The sequence below is a fragment of the Argiope bruennichi genome, chromosome 3 (assembly GCF_947563725.1).
Source record: "Argiope bruennichi chromosome 3, qqArgBrue1.1, whole genome shotgun sequence".
Lineage (NCBI taxonomy): Eukaryota > Metazoa > Arthropoda > Arachnida > Araneae > Araneidae > Argiope > Argiope bruennichi.
In genome coordinates this window covers 124,254,000-124,271,136 of record NC_079153.1, presented here as the reverse complement: position 1 = coordinate 124,271,136, position 17,137 = coordinate 124,254,000, and the positions used below count along the sequence as shown (strand labels likewise).

The 17,137-nt window shown below is 28.5% G+C and overlaps 1 protein-coding gene across 2 annotated transcripts in view; it reads right to left on the bottom strand.

Moving 5' to 3' along the window:
* Positions 1-17,137, bottom strand: part of LOC129962721 (uncharacterized) — a 191,985-nt gene that overhangs the window by 133,744 nt on the left and 41,104 nt on the right. Inside the window, exon 1 of one of the 2 annotated variants that reach the window (XM_056076665.1) lies at positions 11,269-11,408. The exons of the other annotated variant lie outside the window; for it this stretch is intronic. The gene's annotated coding sequence lies outside the window, so the exon portion shown is untranslated. Of the gene's footprint in view, positions 1-11,268; positions 11,409-17,137 lie in introns of those variants that run through there. 2 annotated transcript variants of the gene reach the window in all.

The window sequence follows — 17,137 nt, the reverse complement described above, 5'->3', positions numbered from 1 at the left end:
ACTATGGTAAAAGATATATTAGCTAATTTCAAGATATTAAGGTGTAATATGAGCTCAAGAATTTCTTTTTCTTATTCGCACATAGATTTTTATGCTGAAAATTTGTGTATCAGGGTGGAGAAAAGGAAAAAATTTCACCAAAGCATGCAGAAAATGGCATGGCGCATCAGGGAAGTTGTAATATCAGCATGATTGCTGATTATTGCTGAATAGTGGTAGGTGGCAATACTTAGCAAGTTACAAGAAAAACGCAAATTTAAGGGAAAAAATAATATAATGTAAACTTTTTCATAAATCCATTAATCATTGAATGGGACACAGTTAAGATATGAAGGTAATGTATTTCAGAGATAATATAAAAATATTTTAATTTGCGTTATTTCCCAAAAATATTGCAATCGTTTTTTGAAAAATCTTTTTGTTATGGTGGGAGGAGAAGGATTTCAATTTGAAATCAGCATTTTTAACTTCAGCATTAAAATAAGATATTAAATTAAAACACTTTTATACAGATCTGTGTTATTACATATGTTCGCTGCACAATAAAATGCTGATCATTATTTATTTTTGTTATTATCAACAGAAACAATGAATAATGGATTCCCCTATAAAGATTTTTAATTAATTCACGGATTTTAAATACTAAAAAAAATTAAGTACAAATAAAGAAAATTTGAAAATAAAATTATTTTACTGAGAGTTGTAACATCAAGCAACCCATTTTTAAAGAAATTTCAAGCAAAACTTCAAGCAAGACTTCAAGCTTTAAATTCTGCCATTTTAAATTATATTTATGGATTTCTTCTCAGCAAAAGAAACCAATTTTTCTTTTTCTCCTTTTTTTTGTAATTAAAAAATTTTTTCAATGCCTAATATACTAAACATGTTCCGTAAAATGCCACCTATCGTATTAATACTTCGCCTTAAACATACATAAGACACAACATATGTTTACCAAACATTAAAATTTTTTGAAAAAAAATTCAAAATTTTAACCTTTATAATTAGACAGTAATTTTAATGAAACTTATCAATACTTCGAATGATCCTGGAAAATCATGCAACAAAATTTTTGCAGCTGAAAATATTGGCATTCTTACTAATCTCAGCAATAAATAAATGGGTATTAAAATGTGAAACCTAAATATAGACGAATTCTAATTCATTATAAATACACTTATGCATTTATTTTTCAACAATGTCCGAAAATTAGATGAATACGAAAAGAAAATGAAATTTCCTTCTTCTGTTTGCTGAAGACGTCTTGCAATAAAATAAAAAATTATAAAAGAGATAGCAAAAAGTATATAAAGAAATAAGTTTTCCTTGGTCAGGTCCTTTCATCGCTGTTTTTAAAGTATTTCAATTTCTGCAACAGAAACCTAAAAATCCCAGAACTATGGCATAATAATGGGATAATTTAAGTATAACATAGAATTAAATTCAGATTTCTGAAATTGTCAAAGAAAAAATAACGCGATAGTTAAATTTCCCATGGAAAATGAACTATCGCGTTATTTTTTCTTTGACAATTTCAGAAATCTGAATTCAATTCTATGTTATACTTAAATTATCCCATTATTATGCCATCAATCTTTAAAATATTACAATTCACATAATGACAATTTTTAAAGATTTATCATAAAACATATTCAATGTCAAGAAGTACCCAAAAAGCATGCATAAATTATATTAAAATGTTTATAATATTTTTCACTTAGAAAGCAAAATTTTTTAAATATTTTTAAAAGTATATTCCACAATTAAACGTTTTAAATGATATTAGCTGATTTTAATGAATCACGGATTTAGGAATTTTGTGGTTATACACATTATGAAGCTTCTTTTTTAATAAAATGGTGAATTTAATTTCACACTTTACATTTTTATCGTGTTAATGATTTATTTTAGATTAACATTTTTTTATTTTACTAGCAAATATATAATACAATATTATTGAAGTAGATGTCTGATTTTATAACTATTCTAGTAGCTAAATAAATACAATGAAACAGGTGGGATCAATTATGTTTGATAAATAGTCCTTATTATTCAAATATTTTATGATTCAGAGATTTTGTATTTTTTTCAGACTGCTTTATTTGGCAACAGGGAAGTTTTTAAATCGATCTGTTTGTGGTCTTCTACTCTCAGGTTAATTTAAGTAACTGCCCACGTGAAAATCTGCCACTAATTTAGCCAAAAAAGATCACATATTTATGGAATGTAATTTCCGTATTTATTCAGAAATCCTGAATTTAAAAAAAAACAGCAATTGAAAATCTTGGTCTCATCATATATTTGTCACAGAATTGTGCTAAAACTCATATTAATCTAAATACATATTAGCGCAAAGTGCCACAAATTCCGATATAATAAAAATTCACTAACGTACATGTAAGATATCAATTCTACATTGAAAAACATGTGCATAGTACCAAGCAGACACTTGATAAATAATAAAAAAGAAAAATGTCGCTTTAAGATGTCTAAAAGACGAGCATCTGAAAAGATCTTTCATTTTTTCTATTATAAGCTACTGAAGCCTGAATATACTAAACCGGATTTTCAGGTTATTTGTAGCCCTTCTCATATGACATGCAAATTGAGAATTGCACAACTAGATGAAAGATTTAATAAAAAAAAAAAAAAAAATACACATATATCAGGGTATGAATTAATATGAAATCAAGGACTCGTTAAGAATAAAATATGTTTAAAATGTCACGAAATTTTCACATTATTTCTAAAGGATAATTAATGGTCTATATCATTGATATGAATTTGAGATCAGATCACATAGCGTAAAATTAACTTCAATACTCCATTTATTTTGCAAAACTCAAACAATACAATTTTAATGAGAGTGAATTCAAAATACAGTTAATACTTAGAAAAGAAAAAAAGGCTTATTTCTTTAAAAAAAAAAAAATGCAATTAATAACAAAAGTTTAGCATGAGTAGCACAATAATACAAACCGACTGATGTTCAAATCAGTCGGTTTGCAGCTCTGATAAATTAGTCAGAAGTCTCATTCGATAACGGATACTAAGGAATGTAACATTAAATATAATGATAGCATATGTTTATCAAAATGTTTTCTTATTAAAATTTGCAGAAATGTTTTTAGAACACCATTAACATTACTATATCAAAAAAAAAAAAAAAAAAAAAAAAAAATTAAAATCCGAGACTAATGCAGAAAACTTTCTAACAAAATTTGCGATATGTAGACATTTCAGCTTCGTATTTTGCAGACGCAGATTATCGTACATTTATAGCAAAAATATATCCTTTGTGTGATTTATCAAAAGAATTTCGATTCGATTTCATTATTTATCAAAGAGCTATGTTAACCGCAATAAAGTAATAAGTAAAAGTGAAGACTGATTTGAAATGAAAAGTATATTCGAATGAATTAAAATATTATTGCTGTTGTATAGCATGTAAAAAACCTATTATTAAATACCAAATTTTGATAAACATGTATTTTATACTATTTTTTAGAAGCCAAACTAATTTTGTTCATTGTACCATGCATCTGCCCATTCTCATTGTCACATTACCCTAAGATTTGACTTAAAACGGAAATGATTAAATTTTAACTGGCCCTTAACGTGGACGCCTCAAGTATGGGGATGAGAAGTTCCAGGTAGGGAGGTTGATACCCATTTTCGTGATGGGAATAACAATGGGGATTTTGTCCTCATAGACATAGACAATTCGTACCTTTGTATGAGGGGTAGGCGCGCCAGTTCTTCATAATGGGACTATTCTGCCTCGACGACAGGACATGAAATTCAGCTTTCATCGAGCGGCTTCAAGCCTCTTCAGGATATTCTTTCATAAATAATTCGGGGTAAAACGAATGATGCCCATAAAGCATATAATAAGCGATATCATTCAACATCCAAGTTTGTGTAAAACCATAAATTATAAATAACTTTTTAAGATCTTAAAGAATTTTTGTTTACTAGTTTAATAAAAAATTTAATGCACTTCAATAGAAAAGCAAAACTTCAAACTTAAACAAGTACAATATATTTTAAAAAATCAATTATATCAACAACAAAAAAACCAGTAGCGTTTAGAAATACAAACACAATAAAGAAACTCTCCGTAACTTATTTGAGATGTTAATTTTTATTTGAAATCATCACAAAACTAAAAAAGAAGAACAAACTTTTTTAATAACACTATGAGTTGCTTCAAGCAATCAACTCTTTAACCAGGGATATTGGTTAGTTATATTTGATGTAAAATAAATATCTCAGACAAAATTTCATGTCCATGATTCCGCTACACTGTCTCTAATATTAACGTCGTGCTATTTTAATTCTCTTACAAATATATGTTTTGTTTATTGTGCACATAAACCTTTCTAATGGAGACAAATTTCATAACATCATAGCGCTATTAAAAATAAATATTCTGACCGTCTATCTTAAATTTCACAACATAGTAACTTCAACTTTAAACACTCATTTCAATCTTGTAAACCAAACAGATATTAAGCAAAATCCTACTTCTCTAGCTTTCAGCAATGGAAGAAAATGACTCGATTAAATATTTGATGAAACAATGAAAACGGGTTGGATTTCAGGAGAACAGTGTTCTCTTTTTTTAAAAAACTAAGAAAAATATTTAAAAATTGCCAAAATTCAGGAAAATGATTTTTAAATTAATATTAGTATTAGATAGTTTTTATAAAATTTTGGAATGCAGTAAAATTTATTTTGGTGCAATAATATTTTCAAAAGTTAATGCGGGAAAACGTCAACGTTTACTTAATTTTCAATTAAAATTTCAAACAAAAATAACTTCGAGATGCATATTTACCATTCTCTAAAATATATAAGGGCCACGTTTAATAACTAAGTCAAATAACGAGGTCTGTAGAACAGACATTCATCTTTATTATTAGTAGAGACAGATGTTTTAAAAAACCTTACAATGGAAAAAGTCAGATCTTCACACTTTAACTCTCATCAAAGAAATTAAAATCAGTGATAAAATATTTGTGTTGTGAAAAATTTCATTACAACAAAGAAAGTATTGTTACGGAATATACAGAAATATTTAACATATTTTTTTAACTTTTTAAAACTAGAGAGAAACATCGTACATAAATTAAACTGGTAACATAGAAATGATATTTTTTATTCTTTTTAATTTTCAGATAGTATAAAAACATGTAATTTTGTGCTATATATAATTTTAACTTTTTAAAACTAGAGAGAAACATCGTACATAAATTAAACTGGTAACATAGAAATGATATTTTTTATTCTTTTTAATTTTGAGATAGTATAAAAACATGTAATTTTGTGCTATAATATTTTCAGAATTTATGAAGTTACGCACGATTTTAAATAAAACGGTCAATCTTGCAGAGCGCCAACACAAACACACACATTTCCCAGATTTAATTAGACGAACTGCAATAATCTGTGCAACATCAAAGAATCCAATCTGTTATTACTAATATGTTCGCATTTCTTTCAGAACCAGCGAGAATGGTTTCCCCATAAGTTTCTTGCATACTCTCTAATAAGAGAGATTCTTACATGGCATTGGCGTACAATAGTTACAAATTATTAAATTTTGGCATGAATTTAGCATTTTACTGAATCTATCGTGTCATTATTGGCGAGTTATTCGGCGATTAATCCCTGGCATGCGCTAAAAATATCCAAAAATCGAATTTGTGTTTTAGACGTTTCTCAGCCGATTGAAACAAAAATTTGACACAAAACTGCACTTGTAGTCACAAAATCTCATACCAAATTTGATATATTTAAGCCATTGCGCTTTTAAATTATTGCACTTGTATGTTTCTGAAAGTACAGATCGACAGACGGTCAAACCCTTGATGAATCTGGCTCAAAATTTGACAGGTGTCTGCACTATAGATGAACAACAATTGTGCATCTATTGTGTATCGAATTTTTATCTGTCTAGCTCTCTTCGTTTTGACTTCCTCTGATTTTATATAAAATTTGACAGAAATCTGCAAATTTGATGCAAAATCCATACATTAATTTTCAACTGTTTAGCGAAAAGTGTTTTTGAGTTTTCTTTGTCACACAAGCTGGACATTTTCCAAAGAGGTGTTTTTCGAAATCAAGAAGGTCTAAAACGTAGAGATTCGTCAAAATTTCGAGTTCGAATTTTTTGAAGATATTAAATTTTCTCTATATTACGTATAGGAGAAAGTAAAAACACAGAAGTCCATGAATGAAAAAGGAAACTTGTACACACAACATCACCAATATTCAGAAAGTACGCATCAATCATATATTATCTCACTGACGTGAAGTGGCATCCTTATGTTAAATAATCGGTCATTCTTCTTGCCATAAATACACACTCAAAATCATAATAAAATGAGACGATATTTCGGCCGGAAAGAATGCTATTTTCAAATGCAACAATATTTATTCTAAAAACATTCTCTTCTGATGTTAGTCGATGAACAAAAACAGACGTGTTCCCGAATGATTTTTATCTCGAAATGCGATGACAAAAGCACTAAAATTAAACATCAGAAATGAAAAGGATCTAATACACGAACTTGACTTTTTTCTCTCAAAGTTGTTATTACATCAAAGATTGTAGGTGGTGTTTATGATTTTCCTTAATCTCCTAACGCAGACTGAACGGGGGGTGACGTAATTTATTATAACAAATGGAGGTCAACTAACCTTGAAAATCAAATGGAAAAAACAAAGTAAAAGTAAAGTCACTCCAACTCCAAAATGTAAACAAAGAGGAAATGTGCCAACATTTGATAGGCGTAATTGTCCCTTTATGCATAAACTGATCTTTTTGAAAAAAAAAGTCGTCATTAAGCTGTCACGACTATGTTACGCGCTACAAGTTGATTGAAGAAAGTTTTTTTTTTAAATGAAAATGCAAAGTGAATTGACGATTCAAATAACTGTTTCGCTACGTTCTATTCCAGGTTGTGGAGTATTGTGAACAAGATATGCCCCATTAAGATTCTATGATAGATTTTAAAATAACAGTATAAAGGTTCTAAAGCTACTTAAAATGTTACAATTAAAGCAAAATATACTTTTTAAAATGCAATTTATGAAACAAATCCAAGCTTTGTTTATCGCGCTAATATTTTGGAATTTTTAAAAACATTTTTCACGACAGGTTTCAAGTTTGTAACAATGAAATTTTATAATCGATTTTTTACTTATTTCTAAATATATCAGAAGTTTGAAATTTTGTGAACTAGTGAGTTCTTAAAGAAAATATATTAGTTTATTTTTTAGAGTTTAATTCTTTATTTAAACATTATTAAATAAAAATTTGCGTTTCCGTTCTAGAAGCGCCAATGGGTAGAATTTAAAAGAACAATAAATCTCAAGATTTATAAGTAGGAAATAGAAAAAATTTCCAGTTTTTAGTAGATTAATAAAAGTGTGTTTATAAAAACTATTTTTAATTAAATTTGAATTCCTATTGAGTTTTATAGCATTTTATATTACCCAACAAAAAAATGTCTAGCTTTTTTTGTCTAACTATTTGCTTTTTTTACTGTTGCACATCCTTGTTCTATTCAGATTACTTTTTATTACAGAAAGATATAATAGTGGTACCTCGCTTAACCCTAACGCGAAACACTCGTTTGGTGAAACATTTCTTTTCCTTAGGAATTCACATTAAATAGGACAATGGGTCCCATTCCGAAAAAAAAATTATAATTATGTAATTTATTATTCATAATAAATATTTTTTTTTTCTCGAAAGCTGTCTAAAGCTATTTGATTTTACCTGTGCTGCAAAGTTTGGAGAAAAATAGAGATAGCATTAATGTTAAATAAATTTGTAGTCATTCTCTTATTAGGGTGATGCTTTACGAATACAATTCAACAATTTCCCATGTTCTCAGCATCTTCCATGTTTCAATGAATAGTTGATAGTATATTGAGGCAATTATATCATTCGTTGCTGACAAAATCTCCTCTGCAGCTTCTAGTTGTGACACAGAACGCAGTTCCTAGTTATGATTGTTTTTGTGCTTTCATATTATTGAAATACTCCTCCCTCACATCACAATTTGAAACTATAACGCTTATCAAAGTCAGTCTGTCTCTCTGAAACTTCAGTTAAAAGTGAAATTATAAAATATACAGTTAATTTGAAAGAAATATCAATATACAAGCGTTAAACACAGACTGCTAACCGACATATAGGCAAGATTTTCAATGTGATGTCACGATGACACCGCCATTCGTTTGGCAAAAAACTCTTATTAAGAGGGAGGGGGTGATTGTTATTGTTTAAATAAACATTTTGATTTGCTTGTTTAAGAAATGCTCTTTAAGCGAGGTTTTACTGCAATGTCATTTAAGCGATGTTAACCCTTAGATTTTGCTTTAATTTCCTTTTGAAACTAATAACGGATGCAAATAGCAATAATAACGAGTAAACAATGAGTAATGTATTTTGTCTCATTAGGCAAGACGAATTTGCATTATTTTTGGTCTATGAAACTTTAATAAACTCATTAAAATAATACTTTACGGTCTTCATAAGAGGAAAATAATGTAGAATGTTATTAGTCAGTCATTACACATGAATTTTCTTACAAATCCAACTATAAAAAGCAAAAAATTATTTTATGCCAAATAATGACAATATTTAAAAAACATGCTCTAAGACATTTTCTCCTCTTATTTCTGATATACATGTCTGTATGTTGTTTTACAAAAAATATATGATAATTAGGTCTAAATTTTTAAAAATTTACTAATTATCCTTCCACAGTCGATTTATTGAGATATATAAGTGCAATAAAAACAATGAGTTCTGCAAAAGTCTTGTAAGCGCTTATTTCGATTAGATTCCTCAATATCAAAGTGGAAAAGTAAAGTAAGTTTGATTTAAATAATTTCATTGAATTTTACCCAGTAAACAGTTTTTAAAAACATATTTATCAAAGAATTTTTTTAAAAAATTTCACAAAAAATTATGAATCGCAAAACTGTCTCAGATCACAAAATCCATGAACTTTTACTATTTTTTTTTTTTTTTTTCATTTTTAGAAGTTTAGCTTAAAAAGAAATAAAATAATGTAATACGCATTATTATCATAAGAAATGGACAAATAATAAAATCTTTCTCCAATTATTTTACAAAATATTTTTTTTAAAAATAATGCTTTATCCAATTAAAATTACTTCATTTATGTCAGAATATCACAATATAACGGGGGGAAATGAATTAATCATAAGTTAAATACTTCCACAGATTTATATTGTATAAAAAATCCATAAAAAATAGATATTAAATAGTGTGATTGATTTTTCAATTGTTGGAAATGTTACCGAGGAATGTTTTTAATTTATGATTTCAATTATACAATTTTTCAAGTATTGTGCACTATTAACCAAGTACAGAACTAATTAAGGAAAATTTAATGCCCTATGATAATTATTATGTATTTCCTTTAAGAGCCCGTATATTTGTTTAGATATGTACCGATTTCAAAATATGAAAATTCAATTTTGAATATTAAATACAGTGTCTTAAAACTTTGTTAGAATTATTAATCTAATAATATGGATCGCATCTAGATATATTATGCATAAAAAGCTTATCTCTAAATTAAGAGTTAATTTGACGATTCTCAAATTGCAATCTTAATATCTTGAAATACTAAGATATGCAGAAAGTTTAATAACGCGTACATGCAATGAAATTTAAGTGAAGTTTTTACGCAAAACTTAATATATTCAGAAGATAACTTTTATAAAAAGTTAAAGAAAGAAAAAAAATTCATCTAAATGAATACCAATCTGAATGATTCCATATTAAAATTCCATAGTAAATAAGTTATAATAGCAATTAAACAATAATTTATAATCAGCAGTAAAAACATTAAAAAAGGAAAAATAAACATTAACAAACAGCTTTCAAATTATGAATTTAAGTTAACTAACAAAAGCATTAAATCGACTTTAATATATCAACAAATAAAAAATTAAAACAAAAAGAATCAATTTCTGTTTGTTCTAAAGTCAACTCAAACTCACAAAAGCTTAGTATGATTAAATTATTAGAGTATTCTAAGCAAACTCCCATAAAACAAATATAAACAATTAAAATCGTAAAAGAAATATTTCCATTTTTAATGATAAACAATGGCATAGATGTAATATCTAATAACTATAAATTCCAATTTAATATTTTCTTGTTTTGCATATTTTACTCTACATTAAGACACCTAGATAAGGAACACAAAATTCATAAAATTGCTGATCAAAGCTGCTGTTAATATTTAATACTATCATGTATTCATACGAGCTCTCGGATATTCAGATGCAAAATTTTCAATCAAAATGAGATTTAAAAATTCTTCAAACATCCTTTCCTTCCTATAAATTCGAGTGATAATGCTGAAATTTGAATTTTATTCCCTTCTTAATAGTGTAATATAATTTCAAAATTCATTAAACAGTAATTTATTAAGTAAATGCACAATAAAAATACAAACTAGCATTTCAAAAATTATCCTCATTTTCTCATGATTAATTCGCCATTAATTTCAAAAAATTCAAATAGAAATGTTGAAGTTAAAATATTAAGCTATAAAATCTGGAGCTTAACATTAGTGACAAAATATACCTTGTCACTTTTAGTGGAAAGTTCTGTAGAAACTATAAGAATCAATGTTTATGATAAAATATATATTTAATTCAGTTTCGATTACTAATTCGAGTTTAAAACGATCGAAATTCAGAATGAAACAATTTCGCAGATTAAAAAAAAATAATTAAAAATGTTAGAATAAGCAAAACATCAAATTACATAAACAATTTTTTTAATAACATTAACAAGAACCAAAATTAAAATAAGATTTCAAACTCGCCAGATCATTGTTATGTAAATCTGCATACTAAACCCGATATCGCAATCTACAAGTTTATTATGCGAATAAACATTTTGAGCTGCTAAAATGAAATTGCATGCATTTTCACAGTAAAATAATGAATTTGATAATAAGTTTATTGTTTAATCATTTAACTGAAATAAAATATTGTGGCGTGAAGCTTTCACATTCAGAAACGTTAAGGATATCTCTGAAATCTAAAACGAAGCAAATCAGAAAATAACATCATGGTTTCGAATTGCCGGATGGCTGTTTATTACAGGAATTCCGGTTTTGAGGTTTCCGACCCATGTAAAACCGACATTTTCGACAAAAAATCAGTATATAAACAGTAGTGTGACTATAATGAAAGGCTTACTTGCACATTATGCAATTTCTTATGTACAGAACGAAACTTGCAAGGAACTAGGCAACCAATAGAAAAAGACGTTTGTTTAGGGCCTTAGGAGAACATCCGTCATAAATTCGATTCCACTAAACCGCCATTTTTGTTCCAGTTAAGGCAAGTCACTTTGTTCCAAGTATCCAAAAGAAGATTACCCAGAGGCGTTGCCATCCCGAGTTTGAAGGTATGTGGCATACACAAAATTATCGCAGGAAAAACCTTAACGGTAACCGCAGAACAGGAATACTGCTGAAGTGAACATGGTAAAAGAACCACATGAATGAAGACAGATCTAGAGCATTATACTTAACCAACCTTATCCATCTAACTAAATGCACCAGTTTTCATAATTATCTTTGCAAGAATTTCCATTTTAAAATTCGCAGAGAACAGATGTTTTTGGAAGGCAAAATATTTTTCTTCGCAAAATATAGCCACAATAGATTCTAAATGCATTAAAATATTTACGATAAATAAATAAAATTCAAGGCACACAGTATTATAATAAAAGAAAAACTAAAATTCACAGTATCAATCACCGATTTCCTTCACAGGTTAATTTTCATATTTTTTCGGAAAGAATAGTTAATTCCGCATTTCACCTCTTTTTTTCTTTCTTTCTTTTTTTCAGATTAATCTATGAGATTTATAGATATTTAAGCATTGAGAACGAAAGCTGACCATACTGATCTTCCATCATTGGATTAGAAATTTGTTAAATTTGAATGATACTGAGAGTAATGTCTGTCCAAACCTGTCTTAACTAGGATAACTAAATCTGAAAACATTAGTTATAAGCTACCGAAAAAGAAAAAAAATAGAGATTATGAAGAGATTGTGCGCAAGAGAAGATAATACTTTTTAAAATACCCAAGTCTTAGTTGAAGATTGGATTCAATCAATAAGAGTTAAGCATCAAAATTGTCCATAAAAATCATATTTAGAGCGTATTTTTTTCAAAAATTCATTATTTTTGAACAATGAAAATTGCATATGGTTTTCAACAGTATACGGCTAAAAAAATTTATATATTAATAAACATTTAATGAAAAAATCAGTATATTGTAACTTTTTTTCGACCTAACTGGCCATGCCAATATATTTTAATACGGCTAAAATCAGAGCCATTAAGAAATCAAAGAAATCCATAAACCTAATTTTTTGCACTCCGTTGATGTTTAGACATGTATTTATAGAATGTGTCGTTTGTAAAATACCAAGAATTGATAAATTACATTCAAAGAATTCATTTAACCGTCAGTTACAATTTGTGGCATTTGGAATACTGAACTGAAAATTTACACTCATTTGAAGATTATTTTGCATCTTATTACTTTTCGGAAGGCAAAACAAATATTTTATTTCTGTTATCGGAAATAGAATTTTAAAGAACCGAATTTGAATTAAAATAATTGAAGTTCAATAACAGAATAATAGATGACAAAGAATAGAAAATGATGAACAAATGCAATCGCTATCAATAATCAAAATAGTATTCGAATTATTAATACGCCTGTAATTGAATTAAATACAATAAAAGTACCCATAATGTTTTCACGCATTCCTCCGGAAATGATTATTAAAACAATACACAGTAAAGTCTATCAAATCTTTTTATTTCCCCCCATTTCTGATAGTTATTAACATGGAATAACAGATACACTGAAAGTTAGCACTCGATAACTTTCGATATACTACCCATATACATTCGGCATATTCGTGTTGTAACAGATTCGGGATTGAATTAAAATACATAAAAGGCCATCAGAAATAATTTGCGATCAAGATAACAACAGTTCTACAAAATTTATAAAGTTAGGTGCTTGTTACAAAACTGCTCTTTGATTGTCATAAAGAGTTTAATAGCCTTGTTGCAGTTCCTCAGTAAGAAATTATAAACGAAATAGAATATACAATGAGAATCTCCATATTCATCAATGTTTTTGGATCTCTCAACTAACTGATTCTATTATTGGTGCATCCTCTTTTTTCTCCCTATACATATTATTAATATTAAATAATTTATTACAACATATTAATATCAACTAATTTTAACATTTCAGAAAATATACTTTGCTATATGAAATATGATAAAAGATGCAATATGGTTATATTTTTTCAGAAGAAAATTATGTAATCATATGAATGCAATGCATCTGAATACAATTCCATAACCATATACGGTTAAACTGAATAAAATTCCATATACGGTTTAACATCAACATCATTTTTTAAATACGTAAAATATCACAACTTTATATTTTCATAAAAGGGTTTCAAAACAAGTTATAATCAGATTATTTTTCCGACCATTATAGAGAAAAATCTTGAAATAGAAAACCAAACTGAGAAAACTGTCAAATCTTTTTTTTTTAAATATTATTTTGCTTTATGAGTACAATAAAACGGTTCGGTAACTGGATACTAATTGTAAACACAAGTTTAGATCCCATTATTATACAAAATGCATGTCTTCATTATATATTATTATCACTAATAGCTAACTAATAATTATAAGAAGATATGAACTGTAGTAATAATACTCTATAAAAATGTATTAAGTAGAAAGCATATTAAAAAAGAAAAAAAAAAGAAAATGGAAATTATTTCACCTCAAATCGGCAACAATTATTTAAAAAGAGAGCTAATCTTGGGTACTTTAACCCAAACATATTACTAATGGAGTCAACTCATGCTCAGAAGATATGCGTCACATAAGCCAAACAACTTATTTCGGGATCTATAGCGTGTCTTGTATCACGGGAAGCATAAAAATATTTGCTATTTACAAATATAGTTCTAATGAGAGAATGAACTTATCATTAGAATATTCACAAGAAACATAGTAATCCTCTATAAAAGATACAATATCAAAGATTTTTATTTTTGTGGGATGCCAGTTAAATATTTTTCAATTCAAACGTTTATTAAGTTATTACGTTATTAAGTTCAAATATTTATAACCAAACAGAATTATACATGTATTTCAGCCTTAATAATATCATATCTTTACATCTATATCCATAACGTTTAGAAATTGTTTCACATTTACTTCAAAAACTTTTATTAACCAGCTGGAGTGGTCTCTCCGAATCTTACTCGCATCAAAGTTCCTTCGCCTTTCTTCCGCGTAAAATTGTGAACCTTGGCTATGGCCACAAATACCTTGCATAGCATTGAGAATGATTGCAATGAAATGTAGATATTTGACGTGAATCTAATATATTTACTAAATATAGAGTGAAAATGTAATTTGAACGCTTTCTTGCCTACCGATTGACAAAAATTTGACACAAAACTACAATTGTGGTCACAAGATAACATACCGTATTTCATTGATTTAAGTCACTGCATTCATATTATTGCGTTTACATGCACGCGAATGTATAGACTGCCATACGATAAATTATTTGAGGCATTTGGTTCAAAATTTGACAAGCATCTATATCTTATATGCTAAATCTAAGTATCAAATTTTATCTATCTAGCATTTTACATTTAATAGTACATTTTATTCACTTGCACCCGAACAGCTAAACAGATTAAATCCATTCGTGTGAATAGATTCTGTCTGCCTGTCTGTGAATGGATGAATGGATTTGGATTTAGTCATGGTTAAATCCATTCCTGTGAATGGATTTAATTTAAAATTTGGTAGAAACTACAAATTTTGTCGTAATTCCCTATACCAAATTTCAGCCACCTAGATCAAACCATTTTTGAATTATCGTATTCATAGGCAGGCAGATAGATAGATAGATACAAGACCAAAAATGTGTTTCGGATGATGATGATGTCGTGTTCGCGTTACCACGGAAAGGGGGGGGGGGTGCAGTAGCTTCTGAGGGTAAAGACCCCTGAGCTCCCGAGGGCAGAAGTCTGACTTCTAGCTCATATGAAGATGAAATTCCCACATTCGCTTGCACAACTCCTTTTTAAGGGAAGGGGCACATTCACACACCTCATAGATAGAACACAGACGAAGAACAAGCATGCCCGAATCGGGATTCGAACCCGGGAGCCCAGATCACGGGGAAGATGCGCTACCCCTATGCAAGGACGCCGGCATGTGTTTCAGATTCAAGGAGGTATGAAATGTAGAGATTCGCCTTTATACTTCATATACGAGAATTCAAAATCTTGCTTTCATCATCAATGCCAACTTCAGATTATCACTACTCATTTTTGAACTACAACTAACCATGCCTATTTACCATTCCATACCCATCAAATTAATTTAGATGGTTTATCTGGCAAAAACATCGAATCCTTTTAATTCGCAGTTTTTTTGGCTAAACTGAATCATTGTCATATCCATTCTTTTAGAGTTTGGTGGTGCTGAACTTCATATAGAGAAATGAGCTACTCAACCTCTTTACCGCAGATATCAAAGTAAAACATTTAATGTAACATTCTAATTAAAATCATGTCAAAAAAGATGAACTGAATGGGAAAAAAAACCCAATAAAATACAAAGGGAATATGCGGCCTCCATCAGTCTGTAATAGCTACATTATAAATGGTTCATCCACAACAAAAAACAAACCACAGATGGCTATTTTAATTATTAGTCGGAAAAAGGTGAGAGCAATGGTATGTGAATTCATTAATATGTCAAGGTGATGAGGAACCTCCGATATGACAACGTCATCCCTCAAGAAATAGAAGAATAAATGTCAACTATTCATTTCAGCATCGCATGCAATAGTCTCATTAAATCTCGAGTAACTTCCCGATTCTTCGCAACCTGAAAGCATTGCAAAAAGACAGTTTCCTCTTCATCGTTGACGATCATTTCATTATAAAGATTACAAACATTCATTTTGATAATTTATGGGAACTTTAATGCGAATACGAAGAGACTGACGTAAGAAGCTGATAAGCGAATATTAGTACAGATCTTCAATATTCATAAGAAGCCCGCCAATATTCTACTGGTCAACCTCTGTGCCCATATGCTCTTTACTATTATATCAACGGTTTGCATTCAGAACAGTAATTCGATGCATACATATCCACCTAATACAAAGATTTGTTTATTGATCTGAAAAATAAATATAAATAATTGTTTTAAGTCGAATTTCTTTGAAAAATTAATCTACATTTTTTTACCATTCTGTAGACGTTTTTAACAATCAAAATTGAAGGATAAATAAATAAAACATCAAAATAATGCACCGTCTTAAAGGGTGAGTGAGAGGCACAATACAAGAGGTTTAAATAGAGCATCTCTTTTGTTGATATGCCTTTATTTAAATCCAACGAACAATCAACAAGATTGGAATATCCAAGAGGAATAATGTCAGTACATGAATTAAGAGTATCCAACATGAGCATTGCAAGTTTTTAAATCATCATTTTACGGTTACCATAATTATTTGCAAATCCTGATCACTAAAAAATAGAGACTGATGATTCTCTATCATCTTTATAAATCATACAATTATCGTTTCTATAGAAATATTTCTAATCATCTACAAACATATTTTTTAAAAATATCATTTATTCAGATTTATTAAGATATTTCAGATTTTCAACTTATTCAAAACATATTTAACAATCCGAACTTTCGGTGTTCAGTTTTAAAATTCTATACCATAATTCCTTTACAGTTGAAAAGGGTGGTTAAAAAACAATAACGCTCGTTGAGAGTCTCAAGAATGGAAAAAGCCTTATATGAAAAAAAAAAAAAAAAAAATTAGCTTTAATCTCACTTATTAGCATGTAATGCTAATACTTATTTTTAAAAGTGATTTATTTCAAAATTTATAGTGATTATTTTCAAAATTTAATTCCAGAAGGCCTACTTTTGGTTTCACTTTTTGCACACTGAAAAGTAATG